Source organism: Aptenodytes patagonicus, chromosome 2 (genome assembly GCF_965638725.1).
Source record: "Aptenodytes patagonicus chromosome 2, bAptPat1.pri.cur, whole genome shotgun sequence".
NCBI classification, from domain to species: Eukaryota; Metazoa; Chordata; class Aves; order Sphenisciformes; family Spheniscidae; genus Aptenodytes; species Aptenodytes patagonicus.
Genome location: NC_134950.1, coordinates 63,243,261 through 63,265,579, shown reverse-complemented (window position 1 = coordinate 63,265,579; position 22,319 = coordinate 63,243,261). Strand labels below are relative to the sequence as shown.

Genomic DNA, 22,319 nt, shown 5'->3' with positions numbered 1-22,319 from the left:
CTCAGATTCTCTAATTAAAGAACAACTTCTGATATCACCTTTTGGATAAGAAGTATCACCATATGCTAACTGCAATAGGACCAGATGAACTACATTTCTTTGGGGACTACATAGAGAGAAAACAATTTCTATTTTATTAAAATATCATCCTCGGAAAAAAAAAATAATTAAAATACATTGTCAATTTTGTTTTTAATTTGAGACTTTAAAATATAAACATAAACATATGGATTTGAAGACCTTATCACCTTGTATATCATATAAAAGATGACAATATAATAGCACATTAATTTGTCCATGAAGTTATTTTTACTAATTGTTAGATCACTATTAGCTACAATTTTGCTTTTTATCTTTTTTATCAATATAAAACCCACATTATTTGTCAAATGTAATTGACAATGACAGAATGCTTACTCCTACAAACTGCTGTTTGTAAAAATATTTCTGTGTTCAAAGAAAATTGGATAATCTACTGACAGAAACCTACTTTCTCTAGAGACCATCTTATATGCTAGGCTGTGGGTGTTTCAGATAAAAAACTTGAAACCAAGGTGATGAAAACAGGCATATAAACATCCATATAATCAATTGTTCTTACACTATTAAATAGCTTTTTGTTATATAAATTATTACAGGTTAAACTAGAATTTAATGTACAGAGATCTACTGTTTCATAATCCCTTTTCCCCAACTGTAAATGAACTTCTGGTAGTTAACAATGTTAAAAAAGAAAAACAAAACAAACAAATAATTTGTAAGTCAGGGAAGATGAACCAGAACTGTTTACTTATTAAATAATCAGTCACTCAGGTTTGAGACTTCTGGTGTTCCAGACCAGTTGAAGAGTTCACTCCGGATACGTTCAGAGACTTTATCCTAGATACTCTTTTTTTTTTACTACACCTCAGAAAAAAACAGCTGACTTCTCTAGCCTTTTTTGAATCAGCTAACTCAAACAGAGAACATTTCACTTTGGAAAATCAAGTAAATAATCTTTTAATTTTCTTCTTTTCTTGAAACATGTAGACCATCAGTTTCCTGCACAGATTTATTTCTGTTCTTAATTTAACATAAATATAACAATTCAATAAATATCTTCAAAAATTATTTCACCTATCTCCTTAAGCCTATTTACCACTTACAAAATTAAATCAACATCTCTGAGTATGGATCCCTTCTTACGTAAGCGGCCAATGTTCAGCTGTTGCTTCCAACACTGGCACATTTTCTTCAGGAGCTGGCAAAACAGGCTCAGATGCATTAGCATCAACCGTACAGAAAGGGCCAATAATGGCAGAGGTAGCACAGACACATAGAAGAAATAAACACTTTTGAACTGGGAATGAATTTGAGGTAATTCTGCCCCTCTGCTCTGGTGGTGAAACACTGGCACAGGTTGCCCAGAGAGGTGGTGGATGCCCCATCCCTGGAAATCTTCAAGGTCAGGCTGGACGGGGCTCTGAGCAACCTGATCTAGTTGAAGATGTCCCTGCTCATTGCAGGGGGGGTTGGACTAGATGACCTTTAGAGGTCCCTTCTAACCCAAACCATTCTATGATTTCACTGAGGGTGGTTTTTTGCAGACTTGCATCTATGAACTGACTAATCTTTGGTATCTAAGTATAGAAATATAGAGGAAAGTAAAAGCACTTTACCAAATTAAACATTTATAATATATTAATGTAGCATTAAATAAAACATGCATCTAGAATGGTTTTGCTACAAATATTTCTCAAATCTGATGAGACTTCAGGAAATGAAAAACATAATCCAGACTTTTTTGCCCAATTTAAGAGGGAGAAAATGATGATGTAATTAGAACTTGGGCAAAAAGAAAAGTAGAAATGCATACATCACAACCACATCAACTCAGGGATTTTTTTGGTGGGAATATAAAAAAAATCCATCACCAAAGTGTTTTTGTTATCTGACATGAAATACTTAGTAGTTACGTTTCCTACAGTTTCCTCCAGAATCTTTCTTTGATAAGATACCTTTCACACAGTGAACGTTACATTCCTTTCCTGTATCCAAATCCAATATCCAAACCAAAATATCCAAAATACTAAATCATATGAAGCCTTTGCATTGGCAGCAACAACTTTCTAATTCTTAAAGGACTATTTTATTAAAATAGAAATAATAATAAAAAAAATCTATTAATGTGTCACTGTAAGTAGTTCCCCATATTTTTCATTATTTTTCTTTCGTGAGGCAAGTCTTAAGGGCTAAATTTTCTTTTAATTCCCATAGGCCATCTCCATTGACTTAAATAGATTTGTTACTCTGATATCAATAATGAATACAATTCCAAGAATGGAGCCTGTTAAACGTATTAGGGTTATGAGCTTTGACCTGTTTAGCATATTATTCTCTCATTTTCTTTTTGCATTAAGAAAGTCAAAACACTGAAGGTTACGGAAAATACATTTGGCTTGGGGAGAAAAACTGAACAATATACAGTTCATTCCATTTTTTTAGCCTGGAATAAAGACTGTGTGTTTTTTACGGATATGCTCTGGAAATAGGTTACTTTATCATGTATTAAAAAAACCCAGCTCATTTCACATTCTCATTAGAGTCTTCAAACAAATAGCAAGAGAACTAGGTCACAGAAGACTAACGAGAATTGTAGTCTGGAAATATGAATTAAATTTCACTATTTAGATTTTTTTTCTTTATAACTCTAAAGAAGATTGCTTAGTGTGTTATGCCTTGAAGAGGAAGAGGGGTCAAGAAATATATTTAATTTCTCAAGTGTCCATTAACTGACAGTGGAATAGCACAGGCTCATTTCACTGGTATCCACAGTGGCAAATTACTAGAGTTTAAGAATCACACAATCTAGAAGGTAGCATCAGTTGAGGTACCAGCTCAGATATCAGCTGAGTTAGAAAACATGCAAGAGGGAAGAAGTATTTTTAAAAAAGAAAAAGAGTTTTCAGTAATGACCAAGAAAGAGGTGTCACGTTTGCCTTTTTTGCGAAAGCAGATACTATTGTCCCATGTTCAGCTTTTGTACTATGATGCATAGACCTGTAGTACAAAAGGCAGTTCCCATCCAGTTCTGTCAAGCAGATTATTCCTTCTTAAGCACAGTGTTTTGCCCATGTTTCTGTTGAATGTTATTCTGCTGTTCCAACCAATTTTTCCAACTTGTCATTTTGAATTCTGTTTCTTCATTGACCCACTTCCATATTGTCTTATAACTGTAAGATCCAGAATTCTAATAATTAGATTGTGCCTTGATCCAGAAGTTCTATGAAAATACTTAAGGAAACGGGATGCAGGATATATTCCTATGAAAGTCTAATAAGAATATTCTTCCCTTTGGTGATGTCTTACTAATGATTACTCTCTGGTTATAATTTCCCCCTAATCCTTTGTTCACAATCACTTAGCTTGCTTAGAAAATAGTCATGTGTTATTTGGACTGTGTTCATTACTTAAAGGTGCCTACTATTAATATAAACACTTATATGTATCAGCATACTATTTATTTGCTATGCACTACTTTATGTTTATTTTTACATTTTTATCCAGCTTGCTGTTCCTGACAGAATACACAATATTGGCAAAACCCCTACCAATATATGACCTCATAAGTCTTCTGAAAAGACTTATTAGAAAAGCTAGCTGTGAAAGTAATTTCAGTGATTTCAGCCTTTATAATATATTCCTAGCATTCAGGTTTTCAGTAGCTATTCTAACCTTGTTATGACCTTTTAGAGAGTTTCTTAATCAATTATGAGGAAAAAACCTCAAAATAATAACACCGCTTTGCAGTGCCAAGGTGGATGATGATTATTCTTTGGCGGTGGAATAATATTATGTATGAATAATAAAGCAATGGTGAAAGAAAAGCATTCTGAAGGGAGATTCAATGGGACTGATTTTTTTCTGATCTTCTTGGCCACACTATAAAGAGAGAATTGGGACATTTTGCTCCTTTTCTGGCAGAAGTATGGGTTTTTTTTTCTTTTTTTTTTCTTTCCTCTGAAAGAGGCTCATAATAGATCACTTTGTTGTCTGACAGAATGGATTAATGTTGGGGAAAAGTAGCTGGATTTTACTGTGCATTGGGATTATATTTGTTGAATGTCAGTAAGGTGTGTGTTTTCACCCATATTCTGTCACAAAATTGTGGTTTTGTTTCTTTCATGAAAGAAGTTTCCTGTCTATGGAAACTATACTAACTACTGTGAGGGCAGAAGGTCAGGTTCTTACATCTTTACAAGGTTTGAGACATTTTATTATATATAGACAATATATGAAATACTTTGTCTATTTTTCATTGCATAAAACCATTCACTAATAACATGGGAGATGATGCTGACATGAACAGAGCTGAGATTATTTCAAGCCTGACTATACAGTAGATCTTAGTGGAAACAAACATAATTAAATGGTAGGAGTCTCTAACACATAGGAGAAATTGCTAGCAGGTTAAGCTAATTTCTTCAATAAATACATATATATACATGATAGAGAATCCAGTATGTACAGACATTATTTGCAGATATTGATTATCCTTTCTGTTACCATGAAATGGGAGCTTCTATGAAAGAGAGGTGCTGGACGACACGAAGGAAAAGATTTTACAGATAGACATTTGCTGACCTGAAAATATACAGCATTTAAGGATAAGACTGTGTGGAACTATAAAATAATCTCTCTAAGCAGCATCACCCAGGGCAAAGTCTTCAGGTTTTAAAAGAAAAAATCTAGGATTTTTGAAGGTGCTCAGTACTGATACACTTGTTTAAAGGTATGGTTATTTCCAGATGGGAAATGGGGAGGATCAGAGCAAAAAAATGCCTAAAACCAAAAAGCAAAATCCAAAATAACAGCACATCCCTACACATTTTATTTAAGTCAAAACGGAAATGAATCACAGTCCTAGAACAGTTCATCATGTTGACTCATGAATGCTTAAAGTGAAGGCAGGTGGCATAGAATGCACTGATATAGATCTGCTTAAACTCTAGGGTATTAGCTTAACCTTCAAAGATACGTTCTACGGGTCATTCATCTCAGGCAGTTCATCACTGAAATGTTCATTTATAGCTTTGTCTCATTTCAAAAACAAGCAGTGAATTATGTGCACCATTATGAGTGTTTGTTAGTAGGTGATATAAAATATAAGTCAATGATAGAAGGGCTAGGAGTTTTGGTCTTCACTGAATTAAGAAGTTAATAGTAGCCATTAGAGTACAGGAGATGTTATTTGGTTTGCCAAAACAACATTGCGACTGGGAGAGGCACCTGATGACAGGACGAAAGCCAATGACACTGCTATCTTCAAGAAGGGCAAGAAGGAGGACCCAGGGAACTGCAGGCTGGTCAGCCTCGCCTCAGTCCCTGGGAAGATGATGAAATAGTTAATCCTGGAAATCATTTCCAGGCACATGAAGGATAAGAAAGTCATCAGGATTAGTCAGCATAGATTCACCAAAAGGAAGACATGCTTGATCAGTCTGATACTCTTCTATGATGAAATGACTGGCTTGGTAGATGAGGAGAGAGCTGTGGATATTGTCTACTTTGACGTCAGGAAGGCTTTTGACACTGTCTCCCGTAAGATCCTCATGGAGAAGCTGATGAAGTATGGGCTGGATGAGCAGCCCATTTCAATGAGGTGGACTGAAAACTGGCTGAATGGATGGGATTAAAGGGTGTTGATCAGTGGCATGAAATCTAGTTGGAGGCCAGTAACTAGCAGTGTATCCCAGGGGTCAATATTGAGTCCAGTCCTGTTCAACATCTTCATTAATCATCTGCATGATGAGGCAGAGTGCACCCTCAGCAGATATACTTATGTTACAAAACTGGGAGGAGTGGCTGATATTGCCAGAGGGTCGTGCTGCCATCCAGAGGGACCTCGACAGGCTGAAGAAATGGGCTGACAGGAATTTCATGCAGTTCAACAAGAGGAAGTGCAAAGTCCTGCACCTGGGGAGGAACAACCCCAGGCACCAGTACACGCTGGGGGCCACCAAGCTGGAAAGTAGCTTTTCAGAAAAGGACTTGGGGGTCCTGGTTGACACCAAGCTGAACATGAGCCAGCAATGTGCCTTTGCAGCAAAGAAGGCTAATGGTATCCTGGACTGCACTGGGAGGAGTGCTGCCAGCAGGTCAAAACAGGTGATCCTTCCCCTCCACTCAGTACTGGTGAGGCCACACCTGGAGTGCTGGGTCCAGCTCTGGGCTCCCCAGTGCAAGGGAGACATGGACACGCTGGAAAGAGTCCAGCAAAGCACCACTAAGATGACAAAGGGACTGAAGCATTTCTCCTACGAGGAAAGACTGAGAGGGCTGGGACTGTTTAGCCTGGAAAAGAGAAGGCTCCAGGGGGATCTTGTCAATGTTTGTAAATACCTGAAGGGAGGGTCCAAAGAGGACAGTCAGGCTCTTTCAGTGGTGCCCAGTGGCAAGACCAGAGGCAGTGGCCACAAACTGAAACAGGAGGTTCCCTCTGAACATCAGGAAACACTTTTTTACTGTGAGAGTGACTGAGCACTGGCACAGGTTGCCCAGGAAGGTTGTGAAGTCTCCCACCTTGGAGATATTCAAGAGCCGCCTGGACATGGTCCTGAGCAACCAGCTCCAGGTGGCCCTATGTGAGCCAGGGGGGTTGGACAAGATGACTTCCAGAGGTCCCTTCCATTCTCAACTAGGCTGTGATTCTGTAATTAGCATCTCCAAAATTATAGAGAAGGTTTTACTGAAAAGGGAGAGGGTGAGATCTATCCTATGAACAATGTAGGGATAAGTAAGTTGTGGTGGGAAAGAATGAACAGAAATGTGTCAGCTGGAGAAGTCAAAGAAAGAGACTGTCAACAAAGGCTGATATGCTTCACCAGGAGTGTTTCCTGGGGGATTCAACCTGAAATTTATGGCATTCCAGAAGGTTCTCTTTCATGAGGTGTGTCAAGCCAAAGTTAAAAATAGCAAGACTTGCCATCAGTGCTGACTTACAAAGTCTTGTCCTCCTTCCTCCGTCTGCTTTTTACTCTCCTTGCTCTGCTGGGTATCCCTCTCTCTGACAAAGCTGCTCATGTCTGATCTCAACCTGATATGCTTTGGAGAAGATTTCAAAGTATATGAGTTTTTTCATGGTATTGCTTGCCAAAAGATGTGACATACCTTAAAGAGGTATTTGGGACACTTGAAGTCCTCAATATTTTACGTGAGAGTACTGGAAGGACAGCCTTTCTGAATTCATAGAAGTTGATTTGGCCAGTTTTAGAGCTGGTATGGTAAAAGTCATGGCATGAAAAAATGTCCCTCAGTGAAGAACAGACTTCAAAAACTCTCTCTAGCATGTGGCAAGAAAGGTGAAATAAGGATGAACTCAGAATGTCCCCAGTTGGGAGAACCTTATCTGAGTAAGTCTGAGCTGAAAATTGGAATTTTAAGGCTTACATATGCATTTTGGCAAAAAAAAAAAAAAAAAAGCTAGAGTCTGTATTCAGTGTTCACCGCACAGTTATTTGAGTTTCATTCTTTCTGATAAAGCAAATGCCTTGGACCTCACTAGCTTTCTTATGAAGTTTTTCCTTCTATTGTCTAAAACAGATCAGTAGTTTCCAATTACACATATTTATGGAAATCACATTTCTTTTAGCTACTTCATTTCAGCATATAGAAATTGCTGGTACCAATGAACTTTAATAAAATGACAGGAAGACAATTTTCTGAATACTTGCTGAAACAATAATCATCAATAACCTTTCATGAATATTCCTTATTAAGCTTATCTGTGCGTGACTCCAGTATTCAGTAACAAACATAGTCTTGCTGACCTCTACTTTCTGACATTTTCAGAAGTTAGTTTTATATGTCATACATAGACATTTAAATTAAAAAGAAAAAAATAGCAAACCCAGAATACATAAAAATTACTATCATGTAGTAAAGCTCTCTTAGATGACTCTTCAGTACCTTCCAAAAGAACATATTTCCTTCCTTTTAAACATTAAGTCACTTTTAAACATTACAAATGCATCATTTTGAATCATACATACTGGGGCTAGTTATACATGTGCAATGCACATAAATGTACATGAATGTAAATTATTAAGTTTTAGCTTTGAAATATACTGTATTTTTGTAGGAGGGGTTATAAAATACTCCTGCACATATGAACACACAAATAAACATATTAGTTTAATTTAAAGTAATTTATTCATTTTTCATTTAATATTTACTTTAGTAGCTCCATTGCTTTTTGTCCTGGTTTTGGTTAAACCACACACCTTTAGTGGGCTTTTACAGATTTAAAATCAACTGAGAAGCTGGTCTATAAAAATAAAGGGCTATTCTTTTCCACTGTGTGTGCTCACACACATGGAGATCACATCATGATCGTGTATATAGATAGATACAGCCAGAAAATTCTTAACATTGCTCAGTTTTAAAATTGCAATAAGCAATCATTCAAAAGCAATGCACACACTTCTAAATAAATATGCATAATGTATCTTTGGAAATATTTTTCTAGGGTCCAGAAACAACTTAAAATGAGAGACAAGACTCTCCAAATCACAGTCCAAATTTCTGCATATAAAAGAAGCTAGTGAAATTTTTCCTTCCTTACTGGTGCCAGTTTACTAATGTAGCAAAAATAGCTGCAAATCAGGAACCCAGTTTGGAAAAGGGGAAACAGAGAAGTGTGTGTAAATTGCTGTATCTTTCAACATACTTACATCAGCCTAGTAAATCTTATAACTGGCAACATTTCTCCATTTAATTTCATTTTCAGACAGTAAGTCAGGTGTCTTTTTTCTGCTGGCAAAAGTTGCTTGGTGTAGTAGATGTAGATGCATGACCATATGCCGTATAACTCAAGTCTTTTGAAATCCATGGCTGCCATTTAACAGAACAATCCTTTGCCTCTGTGCTGGTAAGTTCCAGCTTCATGAAACAAAGGAAATAGGGTTATACCTGTTGCCATGGAAATCTGTAACTCCATCACTTTTTTTCTTAATGTAATACAAAATGTATGTAAAGGTGATCACTGAACAATAGGTGGGAAACATTACAGAAATGCCATCATTTTACAAATGATTTTAAAAAATTTCTCAGCTAGTAGCAATTGCAGCTGTTACCACTGTGTCCTACAAGGAAACGATTAAGAATAATGAAGAGACCACAAGTTATTTCATTTTATAAACAAGAACCTATGCTGATTTGTCAATGGATTTTGAATCACAGATGCTGTAGAGATATGCATTCAACAGCTAGCCATATGAATCCATATGAATCTTGCCTGGCAGCTACCTTTATGGAAATGGATTCTGACAGACTGAATATGTGATGAGACTAGCAGCTTTTACCCTGAGACAGTCATAAGTAACAGAGTGAGGTATGCTTCTAGCATAGCACGGAAAATCTTCATTAAGCCCTTTGCTGCTGAATACTGCAGAACTGAAACATTTTTGAAAAACCTATCCCTGCAGTTTAGATGGGTCAGTATTCCAATACTTTTTAACATCTTCATCATCAATGTGGGCAGTGGGACAGAATCCACCATTAGCAAATTTGGGCGTGACATCAAACTAGGGGGAGCAGTCAAACACCCAGATGGGAGGGCTTCCATTCAGAGGGACCTCAGCAAAACAGGGGAAAGGGCTGACAGAAACCTCATGAAGTTCAGCAATGACAGATGTTAAAGCTGCAACTAGATCAGGGCAACTCAGTGCACAAGTACAGCCTGGGGGCTGACTTGCTAGGTAAAAGCTCTGCCAAAAGGACCTAGTGGTCATGGTGATAAAATGAATGATCAGCATACATGTGCAGTGATGGAGGTTAACCACATGCTGGACTACATTAGCAAAAGCATGGCCAGTAGGTTGGGGGAAGTCACATTTCCCCACTATTTGGCATTTGTGAAACCATACCTGGAAGTTCAGTTGTAATCATAGAGTCTTCAGGTTAGAGCCCTGGCACAAGAGAAATCTCAAACTGGAGAGAGCCTGGCAGAGAACCTCTAAGAAGCAGAATATTATCAGTGACGCTGGATTAAGTGTCTAATGTTTATTCAGCATGAGAAAGAGAAGGCTAAGACAAATCTAACTCCAGTTTCTCTCTCTGTTGTATGGTATGTTGTAGAGAAGACTGTTACCAGAGATGCACAGTGAAAGGACAAGAGGCAACAGTCACAGGCTGTGGCAAGGGAAATTCGAGACAGACTTAAGGAAAAATTCTTCACGATGAGAGCAGCCCAGAGCTGGAATGGGTACTCATACCCATCTACCTCCTTGGGGATATTCAAAACTTGACAGGATAAGACTGTTCATCCTGCGTGGATGAACAAGGAGCTCCTGGACAAACTCAAACACAAAAAGGAAGCCTAGAGAGGGTGGAAGCAAGGACAGGTAGCCTGGGAGGAATACAGAGAAATTGTCAGAGCAGCCAGGGATCAGGTTAGGAAAGCTAAAGCCCTGGTAGAATTAAATCTGGCCAGGGACGTCAAGGGCAACAAGAAAAGATTCTATAGGTATGCTGGGGATAAAAGGAAGATGAGGGAAAATGTGGGCCCTCTCCGGAACAAAACGGGAGACCTGGTTACCTGGGACATGGAGAAGGTGGAGGTACTCAATGACTTTTTTGCCTCGGTCTTCACTGGCAAGTGCTCAAGCCTCACTGCCCAAGCTGCAGAAGGCAAAGGCGGAGACTGGGAGGATGAAGAGCTGCCCACTGTGGGAGAAGATCAGGTTCGAAACCATCTAAGGCACCTGAAAGTGCACAAGTCCATAGGACCCAATGAGATCCATCCGTGGGTCCTGAAGGAACTGGCGGAGGAAGTTGCTAAGCCACTATCCATCATATTTGAGAAGTCGTGGCAGTCCAGGGAAGTTCCCACTGACTGGAAAAGGGGAAACATAACCCCCATTTTTCAAGAGGGAAAAAAGGAAGACCCGGGGAACTACAGGCCAGTCAGTGTCATCTCTGTGCCTGGGAAGATCATGGAACAGATCCTCCTGGAAGCTATGCTAAGGCACATGGACGACAGGGAGGTGATTTGAGACAGCCAGCATGGCTTCACCAAGCGCAAGTCCTGCCTGACTAACCTAGTGGCTTTCTATGATGGAGTGACTACATCAGTGGACACGGGAAGGGCTACAGGAAGTCTATCTGGACCTCTGTAAGGCCTTTGACACAGTCCCCCACAACAGCCTTCTCTCTAAACTGGAGAGGTATGGATTTGATGGGTGGACTGTCTGGTGGGTGAGGAATTGGGTGAGGAATTGTTTGGATCGTCACATCCAGAGGGTAGTGGTCAATGGCTCAATGTCCAGATGGAGATTGGTGACGAGTGGCGTCCCACAGGGGTCTGTATTGGGACCGGTCCTGTTTAATATCTTCATCAATGACATAGACAGTGGGATCGGGTGCACCCTCAGCAAGTTTGCAGATGACACCAAGCTGAGTGGTGTGGTCGACATGCCAGAGGGACAGGATGCCATGCAGAGGGACCTGGACAAGCTGGAGAAGTGGGCCTGTGTGAACCTCATGAGGTTTACCAAGGCCAAGTGCAAGGTCCTGCACCTGAGTCGGGGCAACCCCTGGTATCACTACAGGCTGGGGGATGAAGGGATTGAGAGCAGCCCTGACGAGAAGGACTTGGGGGTACTGGTGGATGAAAAGCTGGACAGGAGCCAGCAATGTGCGCTCACAGCCCAGAAAGCCAAGCGTATCCAAAGAAGCGTGGCCAGCAGGTCGAGGGAGGTGATTCTGCCCCTCTACTCTGCTCTGGGGAGACCCCACCTGGAGTACTGTGTCCAGCTCTGGAGCCCTCAGCACAAGAAAGACATAGACCTGTTGGAGTGAGTCCAGAAGAGGGCCACAAAAATGATTCAGGGGGATGGAACACCTCTCCTATGAAGAAAGGCTGAGAGAGTTGGGGTTGTTCAGCCTAGAGAAGAGAAGGCTTTGGGGACACCTCATTGCAGCCTATCAGTACTTAAAGGGGGCTTATAAAAAAGATGACGGCAAACTTTTTAGCAGGGCCTGTTGCGACAGGACAAGGAGGAATGGCTTTCAACTAAAGGGGGGTAGATTTAGACTAGATATAAGGAAGACATTTTTTACGCTACGGGTGGTGAAACACTGGCACAGGTTGCCCAGAGAGGTGGTGGATGCCCCATCCCTGGAAACATTGAAGGTCAGGTTGGACGGGGCTCTGAGCAACCTGATGTAGTTGAAGATGTCCCTGCCCACGGCAGGGGGGTTGGACTAGATGACCTTTAGAGGTCCCTTCCAACCCAAACTATTCTATAATTCTATGATTCTAATACCCTATGTAGTTCGATCTAGTTTTGATGCTATCCCTGCTTTGAACAGAAGATTAAGCGAGCTGACCACCAGCAGTCCCTTCCCATGCCAATTTTTCTGATCCTATAGTCAATGGGTTTGAAAACCTGAGAGCTAATGAGATGTGCTTTGCCAGTGCATTAACCTGATATTATTTTGCTTACTGTAGTAGCTGCATATCTTTATATAATATAGCTACTGCAGTAAGTGAGATAATGTAAAATCAACAGTACGGGGTCTGTACTTATGTCTTACATTTCTCCTGAACCAGATTCCTGCACAGCTGATAAATAGAAACTGTTAGCATGGCTGGCATCATATGGGATATCAGTAACGTAAGAACAACAACCCAAGGCTGAGTGAAAAAAGGAACACAAACAACCCCTATCTGGACAGGCTTTGATTAATACATATCGAAAGACAGCTTGTACTTGGAAAAATGCCCATATTTCAGATATTGGTTTTTTAGATACTAAGTATCCGTTGTCTTCAGTCTAAACATAATCAGAGAGATGATTATAGATAATTTTCATGTTAAAACATCTGTCATCTTTATAAAAAAGAACGGAAGCAGAGAAAAAAAGCAAAATGAAGACAAAGGGTGAACTTCACCTAATTTTTTCCTACTAACGGGTACCTGATGAGCCAAAGCACAAAAAACAGAGGAGGGATTTACGGAGTAACTTTAGGACTATTATGAGAATTTTTGATCCCCTCTCAGATTATTACTTTTTTATAATTCTCTTATTCTCTGAAAAGTACTGTGCCCCTCTGTAAATCATTGATAAAGAAGTTTCTTATTAATCAGAGACAAAGCCTTAACTATTCCCTTGGGTGATATAAAGAACTCCTGAACAGAGTTGCTGAAACAGAGGAAGGCCTTGCTTGACAAGAGACACAAAATGATACTATAGTTCAAAAGACTGATGAAAACCATGTGAAAAATAATTTATTCAGAAGTTAATTCTTCTGTGAATAAGTAATTGACTATGATTCAGGATTTGTTTTGTTGTTGTTTTGTTGCTGTGCTATTCCCAGCATACAGCTGATTGCTCTATGACCTTGGGCAATTCATACGCAGCTGAGTTTGGCCTTAATCTTTATATGCCTCATTTTACTCATTAGTGTAATTATTATAATAATACCTGACTCCTGAGAGCATCGGGTGGCTTCATCAACTATTATTTTTGCTAATAATAATGAGCTCTATAGGCTACTTTAGTTTACAGGAAATAGTTTTCTCAAAATAGCAGTTATGAGATTAATAATAAATGAAGCCCATTGGAGAACTGGCTTGAGAATTATTTTTCTAGTAATACTTAAGTCAACATAACCTGCTCCTCTGTTAAGAGGGTTTGATGACATAAACCTACCAGCACAGTTACGCAAGCAAGTTGTTTTAAATGTACACAATGCCAAAGAAAACTTCCTTTCCATATTAAATGCTTCTCAGAGTTTAGTTAAGGGGAGGGCTGGGAATAGCCAAATAGGGTTCAGTCAGGCATGCAACAACTACCATATAATTACAGCAACCATTCCTAATTTATCACTTATATCACCCACAGCTTTTAGCAAATAAGACTGCCAATCAAATCATCAATTTTGTTTAGGGAAAGTTCTTTGGCTTTTCACTTTCTGCATTTTCTGGAAACAAATATGAATTTCAATTTGACAGTGTCTCTCCAACTACTTTGATAGCTCTGTAAACATGCAATATTCTGCAAAGTACAAGAAAAGCAAAAAAGAAAAAAAAAAAAAAATTACAAATGTGCTTATATCACCAACCTGCAAATCCACTTATATTCAAATGTAACTTTGTAAAGTTGAAATAAATGATACCTGACTTCTAAGAAATATGTACCTAGCTCTTTAATGTAGATGGGTGGCTACATGGATTTTTAAAGCGCCTACGTGCTAAATTCTCGGGAGGGTTTGCATTTTCAGATATCTTACTATGCAAACATCTTTGCTTTGTTGCATTTAAACAAACTAACCAGACCCTAGCTGCTTAAATCAAAATGTTCACAACACAACATACTTGCATGCAAACATATAAATGAGGTGAACAGAACAGAGAAAACAGCGTTCATAGGATCCATGTATGCAGCTTTAGGATGGATTCATAGGATGGAGCAGGCTCCTGGGAGAGAAAAAACTATACTCTCTCTGTTATAAGACACCTCTGGGAAGCTTTTATTACAAGTTTTGGTTCAGCTTCTACTTTATATTAGGAGGAAGGCAGATTTCAATCTGAGTTTTAGGTAGCACAATAAACAGAAAGCTAGAAGAAGATTATAACATTATACAAAATATTCCAGAAATTTTTAAGAAGGAAAGAATGAGAGGTTAGGAAAGAGGTTAGAAAGAATCCTAGGTTAAGACACGCATCCATGTGGTGAGGTATGTGGGTTTTAGTCCCTAGGAGAGGGTCTTTTTGCATTCAAGATCATCCAGCCCAATGGTTAGGGATAAGAGAGTTTTCAAAATTGTGTCAGGCAAGGGAGGAATTGGATTTTTCCTACCATGCTCTGAATGAGAGCCCTCATGACTACTACCACTTCAAAAACATTCAAAACTCCAGTGCAAGCTCTAGTGAATAGTTTTCAAATAGCAAAATGGCATTTAAATTACATCACTAACTACCAAAATATTTGGTACACTCTTATGCAAGGACTTGCCAGCTCTGCTCTCTCACCTACCCACGGCACTTACCTACACACTCCACAAAACTTTATGTTGTCTGCAAAGTTTCTGACATGACGAATAGTTCTGTTCCCCCACTGTGTACAAGCAGCTGCACTAACCCTTCGTTACCACAGTAAAGACTTTCCCTGTACTGCTGTTTCATTCAAAGACACAGTAAACATTCAGCAACAACCACCACCTGCAGCATCCCCCAAGCATCCCCCAAAGAAGCAGGATTTTACATTTCATCCTTTCACTGCTTGCAAGGTACCCTATAGGAGACAGTAGACTCCTGCAGCTGATGGAGGAAGAGGTGGGTAAAAAAGGTGTTGACTTGGCAAGAAAGGAATAGGCAGTGGCCGTGGAAGTTCAGATTTCATGGCGGGATGAAGTATTTTCTTTTAGGAAGTGAATGGCACCTGATGCATATTTTTTTTTAATGCTGCTGCAATATTTGAATGTCTTTTATTGGATGTGAGTAATAGTCTGTCATGGTTTAACCTCAGTTAGCAACTGAGCACCACACAGCCCCTCGCTCCCTCCCCCCACACCCCAGTGGGATGGGGGAGAGAATCAGAAGAGTAGAAGTGAGAAAACTCATGGGTTGAGATAAAAACAGTTTAATAATTGAAATAGAATAAAATACTAGTACTACTAGTACTAGTAATAATAATAATATACAAAGCAAGTGATGCACAATGCAATTGCTCACCACCCGCTGACCGATGCCCAGGCAGTCCCCCAGCAGCGGCCCCCACCCAGCCAGCTTCCCCCAGTTTATATACTGAGCATGACGTCACATGGTGTGGAATGTCCCTTGGGCCAGTTTGGGTCAGCTGTCTTGGCTGTGCCCCCTCCCAGCTTCTTGTGCACCTCCAGCCTTCTCAGTCGGTAGAGCATGAGAAGCTGAAAAGTCCTTGGCTAGTGTAAGCACTACTTAGCAACAACTAGAACATCGGTGTGTTATCAACATTATTCTCATCCGAAATCCAAAACGCAGCACTGTACCAGCTCCTAGGAAGAAAATTAACTCTATCCCAGTTGAAACCAGGACATAGTCCCTGAAAAAATGCCGATGAAATAAGTCTACATTCAAGAAAATATTTTCTTTCAAATAAAATTAAGAAATAAAACAGCTCCAGTTGGAGGAATCATTAACTGCCGCTGAAACCAAGTCTGAATTTTCACAACCCCCCTACTTTTTCCTGAAGTGGTGAATGTCAGGAATAGACTTGTGACCCAAATCTAGGATTTACTTCATCCAAGTACACACAGTTTTCTGAGCCCAGGGACTAAAAAAGAGCTTGGCAAAATTCTTTAAAAAATTCTCAGAGAATAATCAGAGTCAGTAAAAATGTCATTATATGCTTAATGAACCAAGAACCCTATGGGAAATTACCGATACTTATGGGAACTGGGTTAACAAAACTCAAACCTAAAAGTACACAGATTCTGACTTAGGGGAGAAGAAAAATAAGTCAGCATTATTGTTTTTATTGTTAATCTTGGCAATATTTACAGCTGGTCATGGATTGCCAGTGAATAGACTGATCCTGCAGTGGAACACTCCTCATTTTCTATTATCGGTTTCCACCGCAAAGAAGAGTGAGCATTACTTGTCTAGAAGTCCTCTCCTGCCAAAAGCACTGCAAGGCTATTTCAGCATTAACCTGTGACTTTCAAAGACCTCTAGAAGCAGTAATCAAAATAAGTTTCACAACACCTGTGTGAACCAAGTAAACAATTCACCAACTATGTATTGCAATAAAGCAGCTGGCTTTTTACAGGATTATAAAGTTTCTAAACAAACATTATACAGCAACATCATACAATAGTTTCAGACTGGAAATACAGAACAATATTGAGCTAAGTATTTGCATGAATGACTGACCTGAGGCTATACTTGAGCTTACATAAAGTACATGAGTTCATGAATGATCATACGTATTCAGAACCTCAGTACTTGAGCTTATACATAACTTTGAAACAGAAGAAAATGTACTAAAAGACCAATGTCTCATGACATGGGATCGTCTATGGATGAACTCTGGAATTTTCTTCTCCATTTTCTCCTCCAGTTATTGACTCAACCCAAATGTACTTAGGCAGAATTACAACATAAAAGAGCTTTGTCATATTAAGTAAATTGCAATGCTGAAATGGAGCCCAAGAGACATATATTTTAACTAAATATTTTATATAATCTTTGGGTCGGCAGCCTCCACTAGTGTCTCTCTGAATTTCTCATACTTCACAAGTTGAAAATAATAGTTATACCATTGCACAAAGACATAAATAACAACCATAAACCAGACAAAGCTCTGAAGATGCATTGGCAAAGGTAGGATACTTCAAATTGAAACCATCATTTTAAAATGAAAATTTAGAATGTTTGATGTGTTTGTTGATGATATTCAATCCTGAAAAGTTTCAATGAGTATGTGTTTGGGTTGTGATCAGGTTAAAAATACATGAAGAAATACATAGTACAAACTTGTTTACAGAGCAAAGCTAAATTAAAAGTTCACTATGAAACTAATGGTGTTATTTTCTCCAGCCTCAGAGGTTTTTTTTTTCTTTTCTGATTCTAAGACAATTTACATTGATATTCTTCATTCTATTTACATTCGTATTAATACCATGCCTGACAACCCTCTCATTTATATATTTTTCCTCAGACCAGTCCTATGAAATACTGTTAACCTCCTGTTCCAGATAAGAAAGAGAAAGATTAAATGACTCGCAGGCTTTTTTCTTAGCCACCTTCCTCTTCAACCTCTCCTTAAGCCCAGTTCCATTGCCTGATATTTGTCTTCTTTGGCACATTCATTATTTCCCTCCTAATAACTTTAAAAAAAAAAATGTATAAACTCATTGATATTATCTTTTTTAAATGACAGAAAGCTATCATGATGATTCATTCACTTATATTAAGTTGAATATTAGAGACAAGACTTGTAAATAATGAGAATGGAAGAGAAATACAGATACAGTGTTTCATAAAGGTGTTTATCTTCTGGTAAATGTTACAAGGATCACAATCTAAAATGATATTATTTTTACAGCTCTGCTGTCTAAAGCAAAACAAATGTCATAGAATATTTCCTATGATAATAAGTTATGAAACTTGCACCATTATCATTTCTTCATGCATTTATACTTCAGCCTTACTGATGTTTGATTAACTTCAGCTGGTTAACATCAACTTTAGTGCTATCTTATTTAGAATTATTGTTTTACACATTATTAATTTTTATTCTTTTGAGATTACATAATAGGTTTTTACTGGCAGCTCTCGAAAGAAATTACTTATAGGGTTACAAAGGTATGACTACTTCCTTAGCATGCCTCCCTCATATGGGCAATCATAACATGAAAAATCTACAGCTCCTAACCCCCCATTTTATACACTCAAACAACAGTAGGTGCAGAAGTTACATCAGGAGTGTTTTCAGTGGAGGCTGAGTGGCAGAAGATCAAAGCTGGCATTGGGGAGGAATATCAGGTCTTAAATTCCAATGCCATGTGACAGTAAGCACATTGTCATCCTGGTGTAGAGGTTAGATAGACACGTGCTGCTGAGAACAACTGTGTTCATATACTGGTGTGTGAAAATTATCTTCACTGAGATTCTTTAAAAAGATCACCAAAACCAACATCATCTACTGGCTGAAGGAGGATACTCAGCATTTACAGAGGGCGAATTATTCTCTTTCTTTCTCTCCTCGTGATAGGATAACTGGGAAGATCTGATTGTTCACTGGTGCCTCTGTAAACCAATTCAGCTTAGTAACCCTGCAGAATCCTCTTCCTTTTAGCTAGGCTTTTTTTTTTTTTTTTTTTTTTCAAATTAGCAAACTGAATTGACTCCCTGAGTCAGATAAGCACCTGAGCTAACGGAAGGGAAGTGGAAGGAGCTTGCAGACCAGCCTGGGGACAGGGTAGGGGTGGAAGAGCTGCCTGGTAGACACTCAGATGTGCATCTTCTATGCTCAACATTAGACTACAGTTAGTGGGGATACATGCTATTCTTGGGGCTATCACTTCCCCCCCCCCCCCCCCCCCCCAATTCCAGGACTGCCAATCCAACCAGATTTCTAAATGTTATATATAAAAACAAAAGGGGTGGTGGTGGTGGTGGTGTGTATGTGTGTGCAAGAGAAGAGGTATGTAAGAATACAGACTATTCAGATGATAAAACCAGAGTTGATGACGCTTTCATATAGATAATACAACAGCACTAAATAAAATATTGTAAATAGAAAACCAGTCATTGTTCATTTTAATTTGTTGTGTTGATACTGTAAAACCACTAACAAAACACTCCCATGTTACCGTGTCCCCTCAAAAAACCACCCACAAACAAAAATTATCATCTGTATTACACTGATCCATTAAAAAAGCAAAGACTGAAAAAAGTGAATATACAGATAACAATTTCCCTGAAAAGGATTTCAATTTAATTACTTGCATTGGCCCAAATTTGCTGTTGTCCCAAACAAAGTGAACATAAACCACTATCACTTTGCCAATTTAATGTTTCAAACTCAGTCAAGAAGACCACCTAAGCTAAATTAGATCATTGTCCACTTTGCCATAGTATTTGAATAAAATCCAGTCTGCTTTGATCACAGTAAAACAAACAACCAACTCAAAACCACACCTATGCCAAGGACTATTGGTACCATATTTCAGGTCCTTCTTCCAGTGTTATAATTTGAAAGGGAAACGGGCAGAAGACAAAAGTGTGCACAATTGCCTACTTAAACTGACTGGGCTTCCCCTGCTTGTGATGACAACGAGGCAGACTTGGTACTGTATTAGCTGCCACAGAACAATTTTGTTTCCAGTCCATGCCCTTTCAAAGGTAACGGGAAGAATTAGTTTCCTTCTCATCTCTCTCTCTTATTAACGTAGTTATCCGGCATGTTACTTGGCTTGAGCAATGGATTCTTAGCATAAAAATGAATTTATTGCTTAGTATTCTGAAGCAGCATTTTTGTGTGCAGAGACTTCCGTAAATGGAGTAAATGTGGCTTGTGGTTGCCTGCAATACCTTTATCTGTTAAGTCTCTGGCAGCAGTAACTAATTTTACCTTTTTTCTTCTGCCAGAATTTGTTCCTTGTTTTTTGTGTGTTTTGTGTCTTTTTGCTTTTTTTATCAGTAAGATGATGCACTTTGTATATTCATTATGAGAACTAACCATAATCTATATATTCAAGGTTGCTTTGGTAAAAAACGCACTTTGATTTCCTTTACAAACTGTATTCACTTTTTATAATACTAGATTATAAACTATTATAATCCAGAAAAATTTAAATGAAACTTCACTGTATTAATTACTTAAAATATTTTAACATTTAGGACAGAACACACAAATATTCAAGAGTTCTTTCTAATATAAAACTTCTAATAACCGGAAGGAAGAAATAAAGATTAATTACTGTTATATTTTTTCCCTTTGTCTGATTTGTATAATAATGGATATACCATTAAGCTTTCTTTACTTTTAAAAATTTCTTTCATTTTCACCTTGACCAAAAAAAAAAAAAAAAAAATTTAATTCTATACTATTAAACATGAGATGTTCATTACAGAAAGGATCAGGAAAGAGCAAAAAAAACCCAAGTATAGATCTATAGATACAAAGGATCAAAGCTCAAGCTTTGGGAAGACCTAAAAGACATTTATGGCCTCTAGATCCCCGATTTAAAAATATACTTTTGCTGGTATTTCAATTTCAGATCTTATGGAAAAATATACATAGGCATTTGGTGAGACTGTTGGATTTAGATATCGGAGAAGCAATTATACTTGATAAAAGGAAAATAACATATACTTAGTCTATTTAATAACTTCAGATTTGTTTCTAATATGAATACAACTCAAATGCTGCAGATGACACGGATGACCCCTTAAATGTTCAGCACCCCATCAGTCAGGAGCAGCAGAACTTCCAAAACTAAACCAACATTAGCTTACTAGTTGAAGTGTAAAATAAACAGATTTTTCAGCCTCTTTTACACAGCCCACAGCTTCTACGCAGCCTACAGCAGGCCTCTACCAATCTTCCTCTGCAGATCACAGCGCAGCCTCATCCAGGAGCCAAGTACATGATATACTGCATGGCTGATGAGTCATTTCTATTTCTCAGCCTCCTCTCAGAGCTTGATATTGCGTACCATATGGCCACAGCCTTCATAAATGAGGTTTCAAGGAAGTCATCTGATGGCAGAATGGAAACGGCTTTGCTAAGCAACAAAGCTGTTAACGGATAGGTGGGAGACCTGAAAGTGGTGGTTGCATGAAAGGAAAATCCTGTATAATCCTGTTCTAAACACTTATTATGGCAGCATGAAAATGCTCTAATTTCTTTTACTGGTGTAGACACTTTAAAAGCAAACATATTTATAATGATGCTTTTTCCTGATTTTGGACTATTATTCAATCACTTTCTGCCCAGCAGAATGCAGTTGGTTTTGCCAGCAGATGCTGGCAAATACTTCAGATGCTCTTCCATTTATTCTACCATCTTGTCTTGTAGTTTCCAGCAATTGCTCCTGTGTCCCTAATCTTATTTTAACCTTGATTGTGAACTCTCCTTTTTCTGCTTTTTCTGTCCAAATTTCACGCATCTCAACTATTGTGCAAATGATCCTACTTTGTCTAGTTTTATTGAAAAGCTCATCCACCTTTCTTCATAAACCACCAAAAAAGTAACTTTTTATGGCTTCCTGTCTCAGATCTTACCTAGAAACATGCAGAGTCTGAGGGGAGCATTCAACATAACAGACTTTTGACATGGAAGTTGAAGCCTTTTTCACGTTTGGTTGTTTTTTTTTTTTTTTTCAGTAAATAGAAGAAGATAGACTTATATGGGGAGTAATTAAGAGGAGTTGAACATTGGGGTTTTGAGTTGCCCTTTGCAAGAACCTTTCTCTCAGGAGTGTGAGCAAAATATTTTGACAGTGATGGAGTGTGTGGGGAGAGGATCATATAAGTCATGTTTGCATGACTGTAGGCATGTACATGGTAGGCGAGGGAAGGAAGGAAGGAAAGAAGGAAGGAAGGAAGGAAGGGAGGAAGGAAGGAAGGAAGGAAGGAAGGAAGGAAGGAAGGAAGGAAGGAAGGAAGGAAGGAAGGAAGGAAGGAAGGAAGGAAGGAAGGAAGGAAGGAAGGAAGGAAGGAAGGGACGGACCACTGGAAATGGTGCAATTAATCTCAAATTTCTTTCTAAGGACAAAGATACGTGGAGAATCATGGTCTTCTGAGAAGAAAAGCATGCAGACCAGGTTCCCTGGCCTCCCCATGT

General features: G+C 38.7%; 1 protein-coding gene across 1 annotated transcript in view; it reads right to left on the bottom strand.

Moving 5' to 3' along the window:
• DOK6 (docking protein 6) overlaps nt 1–22,319 on the bottom strand; it is a 281,105-nt gene that overhangs the window by 57,454 nt on the left and 201,332 nt on the right. The gene's annotated exons all lie outside the window — the stretch shown is intronic.